The following is a 16309-nucleotide window of genomic DNA, read 5'->3' as shown; positions in this document are numbered from 1 at the left end:
TAAACAGTATATAGGCAGCAGGGCTTCTAAATCAAAACCCCATGTATTTTCTTATGGAGGTTCATTCTGGCAATTTTGGATCCTGCGACCAATCAGAGCGCTCCAAATTGTCACGTGACCCAGACGCATCGTCGCGAGTACACCAATCAGAGCGCTCCAATTTGTCACGTGACCCAGATGCATCGTCGCGAGTACACCACACTGGCGCCACCTATGAGTCACTAGCTGAACTATCTATTGGTTGAAGAAGGACACTGTAAACACTAATCTTAACGCCACCTATGAGTCACTAGCTGAACTATCTATTGGTTGAAGAAGGACACTGTAAACACTAATCCTAGCGCCACCTATGAGTCACTAGCTGAACTATTTATTGGAAGATGACCAAGGCGGATTCTGGCCCAAAATCCCATGTATTTTCTTATGGAGCTAAACTTTCTGCAATTTTTGGTTCAAACAGGAGTGGGGGAAACGTGTGACGTCATCGACACAGGATGGAACGAGTATCGTATCGATTCAAGCATGGAACCCCTTGCCCTCGCCCCCCTTAGTATTCCACATCACCGCTCAGGCCCTCTTGCGACTCTTCCTCACCCCTCGGCCCCCTTGGGATTCCGCATCAGCGCTCAGACCTCCTTGTCACGTGATTTTAATTAAAAAAAGTTTATAGTTATGAGATTCGAACCTGGGTCGTCCGCGCCGTAGACATTGTCCTTAGCCTCTACACCATCGTAAGATATTGAAGTTAACTGCGAATGTTGGGTATTTATAGCCATCTAACATCAAAACAAATTGTGCGGTACAATAATTACTGTGAGAGATATTTTTCCGTAGATTGTAATCGTCATTATCATATTGAAGATAGGAAAATATACTTAGATTTGGGAAATAATTAATATTTCATGTAAAGAGGTGCATGTGTGTGTGTGTAAGAGCGAGAGGCGCGTGTGACGTAATCGATGCACAAATTTACGTGGCTTTGCGTATATTGAGAGATTCATTTGAATAATTTATCGTACAGAATTGTTTCATGTCCTGTTATCAGTAACCGCACAAAAATAGGCGCTCGATTCATCGATACAAAAGTATATGGAAACAAGAAAAGTTATAGAACACACAGAGTCATCTATGAGTCACTAGCTGAACTATCTATTGGTTGAAGAAGGACACTGTAAACACTAGACTCATAAGACGGCATCTGTCAAATGTGAATACATGCCAGCATGGCAGGTTCGGCGTTGCCAGTTGTACAATAAATCATTGTTTATGGGGCAATGTGGCGTTGCCGGTTTAGGAATTAACCGTGAACTACTCCACGAAAATTAAAAGCGCGAAAATGATATATTAATAATAATGAATCAGATTTAATAAAAAACATTACAGATTAATGAGGCTGTATCGTTTCAAAGTGTGATCCCTCAATGTTACAAGGTATCTCAAAATACATCATTGAAAACAAATATGGCGTCGAAGTGTACAGGGTGTGTCAAAATACATCATTTAAGAAAAAACATAACAGTTCCACGAGGCTGTAAGTTTTCAACGTGCGATCCCTCAATGTGTACAAGGTATCTCAAAATACATCATTGAAAAACAAATATGACGTCGAAGTGTACAGGGTGCGTCAAAATATATCATTCAAGGAAAAAAACATGTCGATTTGAAATATGATATTAATGTGTATACAGGGCGTTTCGAAATACATCATTTAAGAAAAAAACATATCGATTCAACAGAAGTCTAGCGTTCCAACATGTCGGAAGTCTCGTATCTTTGTTAACCAAATTAGCATCATCAGGAGAAAGAGGAAATCCAAAAGTGTCGAGAGGTTGAGCTTAGTGGACTCAACGTGAGGGCGCGAATGGGGGAGCGAAGTATTCGACAATGACATTTCAAAATACGTTGTTTTCCATGCGTTTTCGTTTTTTTTTCGTGCGTTTACGATCGTTTTTCGTGCGTTTACGATCGTTTTTCGTGTGTTTTCGATCGTTTTTCGTTCGTTTTCGACCGTTTTCCGTGCGTTCGTAACGGTTGTTCGTGTTTCAATATGACAGTCATTTATCATTTAACGCGTTTCGCTAACCAAGTTAGCATCATCAGGAAATGACTAAAGTCCATGCTTTGTCATATGAAGATTCATTTTGCGAATATTCAGACTCTTGAACGGAACCTTGTGGAACACCCAACATAACTTCTGTTGTTACAGAGTAGTGTAGGTCAGCCAATCAGAATGGAGACATCAAATATTGCTCGATTGATTGTGCTAAATGAAATTGAACTGGAGAATGAGGGTCGAATCATAATAATAATAGTGATAAAACATTAAAAGCTTGAAAGTGACGTAGTCAGCGTGGGAGGTGGTGGCGTGTGTGAGGATTTGTGGAAATAAATGAGTTATTACAAAAAATAATAGCGCAACTGTCAGAAGGGCACTGAGTTGTATATTCACTAATAATGATCGGATCGTCGCACACAGCACGTCAAATGAAAGGATGAGAAATGAAGGAAGAATTGCAAATTCAACAAACTTGTAATTAAAAAATGTTGGGTTATGAACAACTGTAAGTTTATTCCAATTGCAGAAGCTTGATTCAAAACGCAGAATTTATTGACAAAGAAAATGAAAAAATCATTGGATACTGAAACATATGATATATTTAGATTCCTTAGGGTGAGAAGATTTCGAATCCATCAAAAAACGACCACTTCCGGTTTCCACTTCCGGTCCTCCGATTTCGATGACTTCAACATCAATGGATTCGTTTAGATGTCATGAAACATAATTAATCATTTGTCGAAGCCAAAAGAGCCTCATAACCTATTTTCATTATACTAGCAGCAACAGACCGATGTGGGTACTCATTTCAAATGATTTCATTTGTAGATTATGAAAAGTATGATATACAGTGCCCAATATGAAACACCATAGAAAGAATTGCACATTTAAAGAAAATCATTGAACATATTTGAAATTAAAAGTTGTTGGGTTATGAACAACTACGAGTGTAATGTAATTGCAAAAGTTTCATTCAAAACACATAATTTGTTGACAAAAAAATGAAATAATCATCGTATACTGGAACATATGGTTTATTTTTGGATTCCCTAGGGTGAGAAAGTTTCGAATCCGTCAAAAACAGGTCACTTCCGGTTTTCACTTGCGGTCGTCCGATTCCGATGATTTTGACATCAATGGATTCCTTTAGATGTCAAAAAACATAGTTAATCATTTTACGAAGCCAAAAGGACCTCATAACCTATTTTCGCTATACTAGTCGCAACAGGTCGATGTGGGTACTCATTTCAAATTATTTAATGTGTAGACAATGAAAAATATAATATCGAGCGCCTAATGTGAAACAGCATAGGAAGAATTGCAAAGAGAATCATTGAAAAAACTTCGGATCGCCACGTACATCATGTCAAATGAAAGAAGAAAAATTGCAGAATTCATCAACAACGAAAAAACAAATATGGTGCAACATGTCAGAAGGGCACTAACCCACATCTTCATTAATGATAACTGAATCTCAACGTGCAGCAAATCAAATGAAAGGAAAACGAATGCAGAATTCATCAACAGAAAAAAAAACCGAGACGATGCCAAGAGGGCACAAAGTTGTATCTTCACTAATAATAGTCGCATCATCACATGTAGCACTTCAAATAAAATGGGGGAAAAAAGCAGAATTCATGTGTTTGTTGCGCTATTCAAATCCAAGGTGACATGGATCAATGTCAACGCTGAATATGCATATAACAAAGACTCTTTGATTTTCTTTTGTTTCAGTTCAGAATATGTCATCATTAATTTTTATATTCAAACCCAAAGTGACATTGATCACTGTCAATGTCGAATCTACATCCGGAGATACGCAGTTCTCAAAGCGACGAAACAAAGGCTCTTTGTTTCATTTTAAAATATGTCATCACTCATTTTACTATAAATACGTCATGCATGGCGAAATGAGTTAGTTGCATCCGTTGAAAGTGATACTAGTGCAAAGTGCACCGATTCTATTTGAAAGTAAGTGTTTTAGGTTTGACTTTTTCCTCAGATGAATTTATTCAAATGTAATTTAATTGAAAATTGGTGAGAGTTGTTGAATCATTTGATTTCCAAAATTTTTCTCGATATATATGTTGGATGATTTCAGTCAAATGTTTTACATGTCGTGGTTTGTTTGAGATAGTATTCGCATATATTGTCAATCAAAACATGAAGCTTTCATTTTTTATTTTTCACAGATGGATTTACAAAAGTTGAATGTAAGTTCGATCGTGAAGAGAAAGCCAAGTATCAAAGTAGCAGATTTGCCTGTGGAGATGCCGCAGAGGATATTCACTGGCAAAATCGTGAAAGGAAAATTTGGTGAGGCGGTCTTGTTAGATTTGGGAGATAAAGTATCATTTCTGCCCCACCGAGTGACGGAGGCGTATTGTCCTCACTTAGAAGAAAATACGCTATTGTGTTCAAAGGGTTAATGGACATTGGGAAACCGAATCTTGTCGTTTCATTTGAGATTGTACAAAATTAAGGTTAGTACTGTTTCCAATTTTTTCTTTGTTTTATAGGCAAAGAGTTTTTGGGTGTATACAATATTTTTCATTCGGGTCAAAAATTCTCACTCACAGATATGATCCGCATAAAGTAGTGTTTTTATACAATATTTTTCCTTCACTTAGTACGTGCAGAATATGTGTTTTAAATTCTTTATTTTGGATGACACTTGATTTTTTATTTTCATTATAAGTGTGGCAATTACTTCATAAAAGACATTACCCTCTCTGTTGCCAAAACATTTTTTTGGTGTATGTTTTTATTGAAAAATCGAATTTATTTCAGTGTATTTTTTACTGAAAAATCGAATTTATTTCAGGATAATACATCAACGTGTGCAGTATCAGTCAGAGTCATCTCAACAACAACATTCAAAACCGTCATAGCAACCTTTCCAGAACGAGTTTGAAATCTCAGCAGTTTCCATTTTTGTCAGTCTATAGTTGCACATTATGAGGCTAGAATTTGTCGATATTCAGTGATTGGTTGGACAAACTGCACCTATTCAATATATATACAACCGTAGTGAATTTGGAAGACTTTGAAGATTCATCGTGGTGTGTTCCAAAATTCAAGAAAAACACGCCGTTCTGTATGGGTCATTCCAAAGGAAATTTGTTCAGCTGCAGTCTCAATAACGTTGATATTTTATATAAATGGCTTTATAATATACTACCAAAATAAATACAATACATATCACACACATCTTTTATTGAAAATGAAAACTTATCTTACACAGGGAAAGTTGTCAAAAATATGCAATAACAAAAAATTATATACCAGATTTTATAGAGATGAAGAAACATCATATTGAAAGATACTAAGTTGACAAAAACAGGACATTTTAGAAATAAAGAAAATAAGTTTGTCTGTCATTTTAAATTCTGATTCGTTGGGTCGATATAACAAAAAGTGGCATTTTATATCTTGAATTTTATTCAGGACATTATCATAGATGATTGACATTTGACATTAAATTCCAAGTGTGATATTTGGAAATTCATTCCGTATTGTAGTTTCTTCGAAATTCCCATTCAAAACAGCATCCTTTGATATAGATACCGGACGAGTCTATTATGTGTAGATAACCTGAGTTTCAATTGTTCGGAGTTCTGAGTTCTTGTACATATAAACATAACAAAGTAACGATACAGACAAATATGAAAAATCGTCATAAAATAATTCAAATCCATTCAAGTGAATTCATGAATTGAAAGATATTTTAACCTCAACTTCGATATTCTGAAACAAAAACACACAGTATTCACAATTCCATCTTTCGTTATTCCAAGTTCATAGTCATCAAAATTGATACGATTATAATATATATAGGAATATAAAACTATCTTCAAATACAGTTGCATGAATGCACATCAAGCATTTTGTCGTAGTAAGGTGACCGGGGCAAAGTTACAACTTCAGCATAATATGAATGTTTATAAATATTAGGGAAGATCAAGATCATCAACAGGCCGAGGGGCGGAGTTCCACGCTTAAATCGCTACGATACTCGTTCCATCCAGCGTGCCCCCTTGGTACTCCACCTAACCTATCGGCCACCTTGGTACTCCACCTAACCTATCAGCTCCCTTCAATCCCGATAATATTGAATGTTTGGTGGTCATACAATCGGGATAATAATGAAAATATGGATAACGGGTGTTGGTCATAGAGCATCAAACACGTCTACAAAGCGTTGAAACGTTGTTTTTTTCTATTTCCAAACCCCTTGTATTCAACGGATTCGAAATGATAAACAATAAATATTGTCATCTATGGTGTATCGCAACAAACATCCTCCAGAGGGCGCAACCAGTGAATTTAATGGAAACCTTCGTTACACACTACCGACACATACTTAACTTCAGTAGATAGAAGCGTTCCGCAGCTGAGTTTTGTCTTTCTGTTACAGATATTTGGAAAATTTGAAGAAATTCAAACATTTTTCGGCAGAAAAATGCCGCTCTTCACTGACTTGGTGTACTATATCTCCTATTTTTTGGGGTTCCACCTTCTGCTTCGATAAGTTTTTTGAGGTTCAAATGGACACCAATATGTCTTGGAATAATCATGTCGCTGGAATTAACGAAATTGCACGCATCATTCGATACCTAACAAAGCATACCAGAACTTATAGTCACCGTGAGATCTCCTTTGGTATCTTCTAAATATTTCAGTTTTGAGTGAATGAATCATGTCAAATGCGACGATCCGACTATTATTGACGAAAATATGGTTCAGTGCCCTTTTGGTTGCCTCTTTTGTTTTTTCTTTGATATGCTGCACGTGACGAGGCGACTTTTATTAACGAAGAAGCAGGTTAGTGCACTTCTGACATGTTGCACCATCTTTGTTTTTTCTCTGTCGATGAGTTCTGCATTCGTTTCCATTTCATTTGATGTGCTGTACGTTGAGAACAAATCATTATTAACGAAAATACGGCTCACTGCCCTTCTGACATGTTACGTTGTCTTTGTTTTTTTTTCTCTGTCGATGAATTCTGCATTTTTTTTTTTCTTTTTCAGTCAATGTACTGCACGTTAAGATCCAAATATCATGAGTGAAATTGTGACTTAATGTCTTTCTGACATGTTGCGCCATCTTTGTATTCTCTCGTCAATGAATTCTGGATTTTTTGTCCTTTCATTTGACGTGCTGTAAGCGAAGATTCGATTATTATCAGCGAATATACAACTTAGTGCCCTTCTGACAGTTGCTCCATTTTTTTTTCTAATAACTCATTCATTTCCACAAATCCTCACACATTTTCTACCACGCCACCACCTCCTACGCTGACTACGTCACTTTCAAAGTTTTAACATTTTATCATTATTATTATTATTTTTCGACCCACATTCCCCAGTTCAATATCATCTAACACAATTATTAGCCCGATATTTGATTCCTCCATTCTGATTGGCTGACCGACACCACTCTGTAACACAAGTTGAGTTTTAATGTTTTATCACTATTATTATTATTATTCGACCCACATTCCTCAGTTCAATTTCATCTAAAACCATCATTCTACTGATATTTGATTTCTCCAGTCTGATTGGCTTACGACACCACTCTGTACCAGAAGTTAGGCTGATTGTTCCTTTAAGGTTCGGTTCAGGAGTCTGAAAATTCGCAAAACGAACCTTCATACGACAAAGCGTGGACTTTAGTCATCTCCTGATGATGCTTACTTGGTAAGCGAAACGCGTTAAGTGTTAAATGACTGTCATATTGAAATAGGAAAATAAAACGACATTAACGACGAAACGATAACGAATAAAGGCACGTAAACTGTTCGAAAACGCACGCATAACCGTCGCACGTAAAACTGTTGAATACTTCACTTTCCCCAATTTCGAATGTTAACTCTACAATACGACTCAGCATTATTTCTGCCAAAATTCGATAGAGAAGGGTTATGGGGGGTTCCAAACGACGTATTTCAAATATTGATTCACTCTGTATGTATGCGCTTATATTTCGTAGAATTTTTAATACGATTTTCACCACACTATGGCAAAATTTCCAACATGTATGGGCTATTATTTCTGCAAACTGAAACTAACTTTTCAAATGTAACTGAAAAAATGAATCGCAAACGTGTTATGATTTCGATATATTTTGAGGTAATAATATTTAATATCGAACGAATAGTCATAAAGAAAATTATTTGCATTGTATTCCGAAAGCTTTGGACACCGAATGAATTTCTTAATACCTGTTGATGATCTTGATCTTCCCTAATATTTATAAACATTCATATTATGCTGAAGTTGTAACTTTGCCCCGGTCACCTTACTACGACAAAATGCTTGATGTGCATTCATGCAACTGTATTTGAAGATAGTTTTATATTCCTATATATATTATAATCGTATCAATTTTGATGACTATGAACTTGGAATAACGAAAGATGGAATTGTGAATACTGTGTGTTTTTGTTTCAGAATATCGAAGTTGAGGTTAAAATATCTTTCAATTCATGAATTCACTTGAATGGATTTGAATTATTTTATGACGATTTTTCATATTTGTCTGTATCGTTACTTTGTTATGTTTATATGTACAAGAACTCAGAACTCCGAACAATTGAAACTCAGGTTATCTACACATAATAGACTCGTCCGGTATCTATATCAAAGGATGCTATTTTGAATGGGAATTTCGAAAAAACTACAATACGGAATGAATTTCCAAATATCACACTTGGAATTTAATGTCAAATGTCAATCATCTATGATAATGTCCTGAATAAAATTCAAGATATAAAATGCCACTTTTTGTTATATCGACCCAACGAATCAGAATTTAAAATGACAGACAAACTTATTTTCTTTATTTCTAAAATGTCCTGTTTTTGTCAACTTAGTATCTTTCAATATGATGTTTCTTCATCTCTATAAAATCTGGTATATAATTTTTTGTTATTGCATATTTTTGACAACTTTCCCTGTATAAGATAAGTTTTCATTTTCAATAAAAGATGTGTGTGATATGTATTGTATTTATTTTGGTAGTATATTATAAAGCCATTTATATAAAATATCAACGTTATTGAGACTGCAGCTGAACAAATTTCCTTTGGAATGACCCATACAGAACGGCGTGTTTTTCTTGAATTTTGGAACACACCACGATGAATCTTCAAAGTCTTCCAAATTCACTACGGTTGTATATATATTGAATAGGTGCAGTTTGTCCAACAAATCACTGAATATCGACAAATTCTAGCCTCATAATGTGCAACTATAGACTGACAAAAATGGAAACTGCTGAGATTTCAAACTCGTTCTGGAAAGGTTGCTATGACGGTTTTGAATGTTGTTGTTGAGATGACTCTGACTGATACTGCACACGTTGATGTATTATCCTGAAATAAATTCGATTTTTCAGTAAAAAATACACTGAAATAAATTCGATTTTTCAATAAAAACATACACCAAAAAAATGTTTTGGCAACAGAGAGGGTAATGTCTTTTATGAAGTAATTGCCACACTTATAATGAAAATAAAAAATCAAGTGTCATCCAAAATAAAGAATTTAAAACACATATTCTGCACGTACTAAGTGAAGGAAAAATATTGTATAAAAACACTACTTCATGCGGATCATATCTGTGAGTGAGAATTTTTGACCCGAATGAAAAATATTGTATACACCCAAAAACTCTTTGCCTATAAAACAAAGAAAAAATTGGAAACAGTACTAACCTTAATTTTGTACAATCTCAAATGAAACGACAAGATTCGGTTTCCCAATGTCCATTAACCCTTTGAACACAATAGCGTATTTTCTTCTAAGTGAGGACAATACGCCTCCGTCACTCGGTGGGGCAGAAATGATACTTTATCTCCCAAATCTAACAAGACCGCCTCACCAAATTTTCCTTTCACGATTTTGCCAGTGAATATCCTCTGCGGCATCTCCACAGGCAAATCTGCTACTTTGATACTTGGCTTTCTCTTCACGATCGAACTTACATTCAACTTTTGTAAATCCATCTGTGAATAATAAAAAATGAAAGCTTCATGTTTTGATTGACAATATATGCGAATACTATCTCAAACAAACCACGACATGTAAAACATTTGACTGAAATCATCCAACATATATATCGAGAAAAATTTTGGAAATCAAATGATTCAACAATTCTCACCAATTTTCAATTAAATTACATTTGAATAAATTCATCTGAGGAAAAAGTCAAACCTAAAACACTTACTTTCAAATAGAATCGGTGCACTTGTCACTGGTATCACTTTCAACGGATGCAACTAACTCATTTCGCCATGCATGACGTATTTATAGTAAAATGAGTGATGACATATTTTAAAATGAAACAAAGAGCCTTTGTTTCGTCGCTTTGAGAACTGCGTATCTCCGGATGTAGATTCGACATTGACAGTGATCAATGTCACTTTGGGTTTGAATATAAAAATTAATGATGACATATTCTGAAATGAAACAAAAGAAAATCAAAGAGTCTTTGTTATATGCATATTCAGCGTTGACATTGATCCATGTCACCTTGGATTTGAATAGCGCAACAAACACATGAATTCTGCTTTTTTCCCCCATTTTATTTGAAGTGCTACATGTGATGATGCGACTATTATTAGTGAAGATACAACTTTGTGCCCTCTTGGCATCGTCTCGGTTTTTTTTCTGTTGATGAATTCTGCATTCGTTTTCCTTTCATTTGATTTGCTGCACGTTGAGATTCAGTTATCATTAATGAAGATGTGGGTTAGTGCCCTTCTGACATGTTGCACCATATTTGTTTTTTCGTTGTTGATGAATTCTGCAATTTTTCTTCTTTCATTTGACATGATGTACGTGGCGATCCGAAGTTTTTTCAATGATTCTCTTTGCAATTCTTCCTATGCTGTTTCACATTAGGCGCTCGATATTATATTTTTCATTGTCTACACATTAAATAATTTGAAATGAGTACCCACATCGATCTGTTGCGACTAGTATAGCGAAAATAGGTTATGAGGTCCTTTTGGCTTCGTAAAATGATCAACTATGTTTTTTGACATCTAAAGGAATCCATTGATGTCAAAATCATCGGAATCGGACGACCGCAAGTGAAAACCGGAAGTGACCTGTTTTTGACGGATTCGAAACTTTCTCACCCTAGGGAATCCAAAAATACCATATGTTCCAGTATACGATGATTATTTCATTTTTTTGTCAACAAATTATGTGTTTTGAATGAAACTTTTGCAATTACATTACATTCGTAGTTGTTCATAACCCAACAACTTTTAATTTCAAATATGTTCAATGATTTTCTTTAAATGTGCAATTCTTTCTATGGTGTTTCATATTGGGCACTGTATATCATACTTTTCATAATCTACAAATGAAATCATTTGAAATGAGTACCCACATCGGTCTGTTGCTGCTAGTATAATGAAAATAGGTTATAAGGCTCTTTTGGCTTCGACAAATGATTAATTATGTTTCATGACATCTAAACGAATCCATTGATGTTGAAGTCATCGAAATCGGAGGACCGGAAGTGGAAACCGGAAGTGGTCGTTTTTTGATGGATTCGAAATCTTCTCACCCTAAGGAATCTTAGTCAATAAATTCTGCGTTTTGAATCAAGCTTCTGCAATTGGAATAAACTTACAGTTGTTCATAACCCAACATTTTTTAATTACAAGTTTGTTGAATTTGCAATTCTTCCTCCATTTCTCATCCTTTCATTTGACGTGCTGTGTGCGACGATCCGATCATTATTAGTGAATATACAACTCAGTGCCCTTCTGACAGTTGCGCTATTATTTTTTGTAATAACTCATTTATTTCCACAAATCCTCACACACGCCACCACCTCCCACGCTGACTACGTCACTTTCAAGCTTTTAATGTTTTATCACTATTATTATTATGATTCGACCCTCATTCTCCAGTTCAATTTCATTTAGCACAATCAATCGAGCAATATTTGATGTCTCCATTCTGATTGGCTGACCTACACTACTCTGTAACAACAGAAGTTATGTTGGGTGTTCCACAAGGTTCCGTTCAAGAGTCTGAATATTCGCAAAATGAATCTTCATATGACAAAGCATGGACTTTAGTCATTTCCTGATGATGCTAACTTGGTTAGCGAAACGCGTTAAATGATAAATGACTGTCATATTGAAACACGAACAACCGTTACGAACGCACGGAAAACGGTCGAAAACGCACGAAAAACGATCGAAAACACACGAAAAACGATCGTAAACGCACGAAAAACGATCGTAAACGCACGAAAAACGAACGAAAACGCATGGAAAACAACGTATTTTGAAATGTCATTGTCGAATACTTCGCTCCCCCATTCGCGTCCTCACGTTGAGTCCACTAAGCTCAACCTCTCGACACTTTTGGATTTCCTCTTTCTCCTGATGATGCTAATTTGGTTAACAAAGATACGAGACTTCCGACATGTTGGAACGCTAGACTTCTGTTGAATCGATATGTTTTTTTCTTAAATGATGTATTTCGAAACGCCCTGTATACACATTAATATCATATTTCAAATCGACATGTTTTTTTCCTTGAATGATATATTTTGACGCACCTTGTACACTTCGACGTCATATTTGTTTTTCAATGATGTATTTTGAGATATCTTGTACACATTGAGGAATCGCACGTTGAAAACTTACAGCCTCGTGGAACTGTTATGTTTTTTCTTAAATGATGTATTTTGACACACCCTGTACACTTCGACGCCATATTTGTTTTCAATGATGTATTTTGAGATACCTTGTAACATTGAGGGATCACACTTTGAAACGATACAGCTTCATTAATCTGTAATGTTTTTTATTAAATCTGATTCATTATTATTAATATATCATTTTCGCGCTTTTAATTTTCGTGGAGTAGTTCACGATTAATTCCTAAACCGGCAACGCCACATTGCCCCATAAACAATGATTTATTGTACAACTGGCAACGCCGAACCTGCCATGCTGGCATGTATTCACATTTGACAGATGCCGTCTTATGAGTCTAGTGTTTACAGTGTCCTTCTTCAACCAATAGATAGTTCAGCTAGTGACTCATAGATGACTCTGTGTGTTCTATAACTTTTCTTGTTTCCATATACTTTTGTATCGATGAATCGAGCGCCTATTTTTGTGCGGTTACTGATAACAGGACATGAAACAATTCTGTACGATAAATTATTCAAATGAATCTCTCAATATACGCAAAGCCACGTAAATTTGTGCATCGATTACGTCACACGCGCATCTCGCTCTTACACACACACACATGCACCTCTTTACATGAAATATTAATTATTTCCCAAATCTAAGTATATTTTCCTATCTTCAATATGATAATGACGATTACAATCTACGGAAAAATATCTCTTACAGTAATTATTGTACCGCACAATTTGTTTTGATGTTAGATGGCTATAAATACCCAACATTCGCAGTTAACTTCAATATCTTACGATGGTGTAGAGGCTAAGGACAATGTCTACGGCGCGGACGACCCAGGTTCGAATCTCATAACTATAAACTTTTTTTAATTAAAATCACGTGACAAGGAGGTCTGAGCGCTGATGCGGAATCCCAAGGGGGCCGAGGGGTGAGGAAGAGTCGCAAGAGGGCCTGAGCGGTGATGTGGAGTACTAAAGGGGGGCGAGGGCAAGGGGTTCCATGCTTGAATCGATACGATACTCGTTCCATCCTGCGTCGATGACGTCACACGTTTCCCCCACTCCTGTTTGAACCAAAAATTGCAGAAAGTTTAGCTCCATAAGAAAATACATGGGATTTTGGGCCAGAATCCGCCTTGGTCATCTTCCAATAAATAGTTCAGCTAGTGACTCATAGGTGGCGCTAGGATTAGTGTTTACAGTGTCCTTCTTCAACCAATAGATAGTTCAGCTAGTGACTCATAGGTGGCGTTAAGATTAGTGTTTACAGTGTCCTTCTTCAACCAATAGATAGTTCAGCTAGTGACTCATAGGTGGCGCCAGTGTGATGTACTCGCGACGATGCATCTGGGTCACGTGACAATTTGGAGCGCTCTGATTGGTCGCAGGATCCAAAATTGCCAGAATGAACCTCCATAAGAAAATACATGGGGTTTTGATTTAGAAGCCCTGCTGCCTATATACTCTAAACATTTCATTCAGTGTTTTGTGTGCAGTTACAAAGTTTTTACCACAGCCACTAGAGAAATGTCGACAACGTCCTCGATGAGCGATAAATTTTCTGAGAGCTGCTAGAAAGGTATCTGCAGAAAAATCTTAGATCTTAGTGCCTTAGTAACTAGTGCTCAAACACAAAACACGAACCAGGAAAATATCGCTCATTAGAGGTTAGGTCGTCTTAGGATGAACACGCTTGCATACCAGTTGGCAAAAATTTAATTGCACACTATTGCTATCTTGGAACGGTATAAAACAAATAAGATGAAATCGTACTTTTTAGAGCACAAAGAACTATGTTGAGACTATCGTGAGCCGAGAATAAAGTGTAATAAAGATATCAGAGAAAAACACACTTCAACAGCCTGGATTTCTCGGCATAATTCCATTGCATTATAAAAAACTAAATTTTTTGTCTAATTTAACCAACATTGTATTTGCAAATATCATAATAATCACATTTTCTCTAAATTTTCAACGTCAAATTTGCATTTGACTTTGTTTTTTATGTTTGGATTTATATGCGTTTTTTATATTTTAAACTAACTTTGGTGAATCTTTTGTAACATTTCTATTACTATATAATGTTTGCATGATATTTATTTTGTAGATATTCTTGATAAAGGAAAAAATAAATTTCCGAAAGCTTGAATAGCTTGTGTTTTCATAGCCCGCAGACATATATATATGTTTCATACAAAAGTTTTAGGAGTTCATGAGAGCTATATTTTGATATAATTTTTAAATATACAGGGTGTTTGGTGTAGGTGCTACAGACCAAAATTCCATTTTTTTAAGTAGAACGCCCTGTATATCATTACATAGTCAGATGCTACGTTAAATTCTGATATCATTCCATGTTTGGTTTTTGAAATTCGGTTACGACGTTGTTGAGTTATTGCACTTTTCCTTAAATATAAAGTTTCAAAAAAACCTATTTACTCGTACACGAATCCAGTCTATATCTTTTATTAAATTGAACTAGACTACTACTGAATACAAACCATTATTCTCACCTCTACGATACGATATCGATATCAGTTGAATATAATATTGAAATTCTTGAGAATGTGACTAACTTGAGGGTGAATTGCTTTATATTGCACAATTTCATCAAGTAGCTTATGCTTGTTGATGCCATAGTAACAAATGTTGAATTGTATCTACTTGTCAGTTCAATTCAGTGATTCTTTGCAAAACAGTAACTGTATTCTTTGTGCGAAAACTCCAGTATGCCTTTCGCGTTTAGTCCAAGTGATTGCATTGATAATAATTAATTTTTGGGGAATGTCAGAAAAACCAAGAACGTTTTCCAGACAGACCCATTCCGTCACGAATGACTTTTTAGAGAGTTGTAGAAAAATTGCGAACTGGGTCATTTCCTTCTACTATAAAGCATCGTCATCATACGAGATCTGTTAGAACTGAAGATTTGGAGATCAATGTGTTGGCTTATATTATTATTCATCCACATGTTTCTATCCGTACTCTTGCAGAAGAAGTCGGTGTGAGTAAATCTAATGTACAGAGAATTCTGAAAGAAAATAAATACCACCCATTCAAAATTCAGTTGGTACAAGGTTTGAAACCCACGGACTTTGAACGACGACTTGAATTCATTGCTTGTATTCAGGTAATATTACATGAAAGTCCTAACATATTCAGTCAAATTTTGTGGAGCGATGAATTGCGATTCCACAATAATGGAGTTGTGAATCGACATAACAGTTACTATTGGTCTCAAGAAAATCCCCACTGGGTCCGCGAAAGTAATTTTCAAACTACTTGGGGTATTAATGTATGGTGTGGATTGTTCAATGGCCGCATCATAGAACCTTACTTTTTCAATGAAAATCTCAATGGATTGCGATATTTACATTTTCTAGAAAATGATTTGATCTAGTTGAGGGAAGATATTCCCATAGCAGAACGACAAGGAATTTGGTAGCAACAAGATGGTGCTCCTCCTCACAATTCACAGGTTGTTACTGAATATCTGGATAGAACGTACCCAAATAGATGGATTGGTAATAAGGGTCCAATTCGGTGGCCGACTCGTTCCCCAGATTTA

At 35.8% G+C, this 16309-nt stretch overlaps 1 long non-coding RNA gene across 1 annotated transcript; it reads right to left on the bottom strand.

Moving 5' to 3' along the window:
• Window positions 1–8046: 8046 nt before the first annotated feature.
• Window positions 8047–10988, bottom strand: LOC141487326 (uncharacterized). Its single transcript, XR_012468330.1, has 3 exons — window positions 10285–10988; window positions 9773–10063; window positions 8047–9431 (listed from the first exon to the last, which is right to left on the bottom strand). It is a non-coding gene; the product is annotated as an uncharacterized lncRNA (long non-coding RNA).
• Between the last annotated feature and the right edge of the window lie 5321 nt (window positions 10989–16309).

This window comes from Leptinotarsa decemlineata, unplaced genomic scaffold (assembly GCF_025532065.1).
Source record: "Leptinotarsa decemlineata unplaced genomic scaffold, Ldec_3_MD MMD2_tig00078422_RagTag_RagTag, whole genome shotgun sequence".
Taxonomy (NCBI): domain Eukaryota; kingdom Metazoa; phylum Arthropoda; class Insecta; order Coleoptera; family Chrysomelidae; genus Leptinotarsa; species Leptinotarsa decemlineata.
Note: the sequence above shows the minus strand (reverse complement) of the source record. Positions and strands in the feature narration are given on the sequence as shown.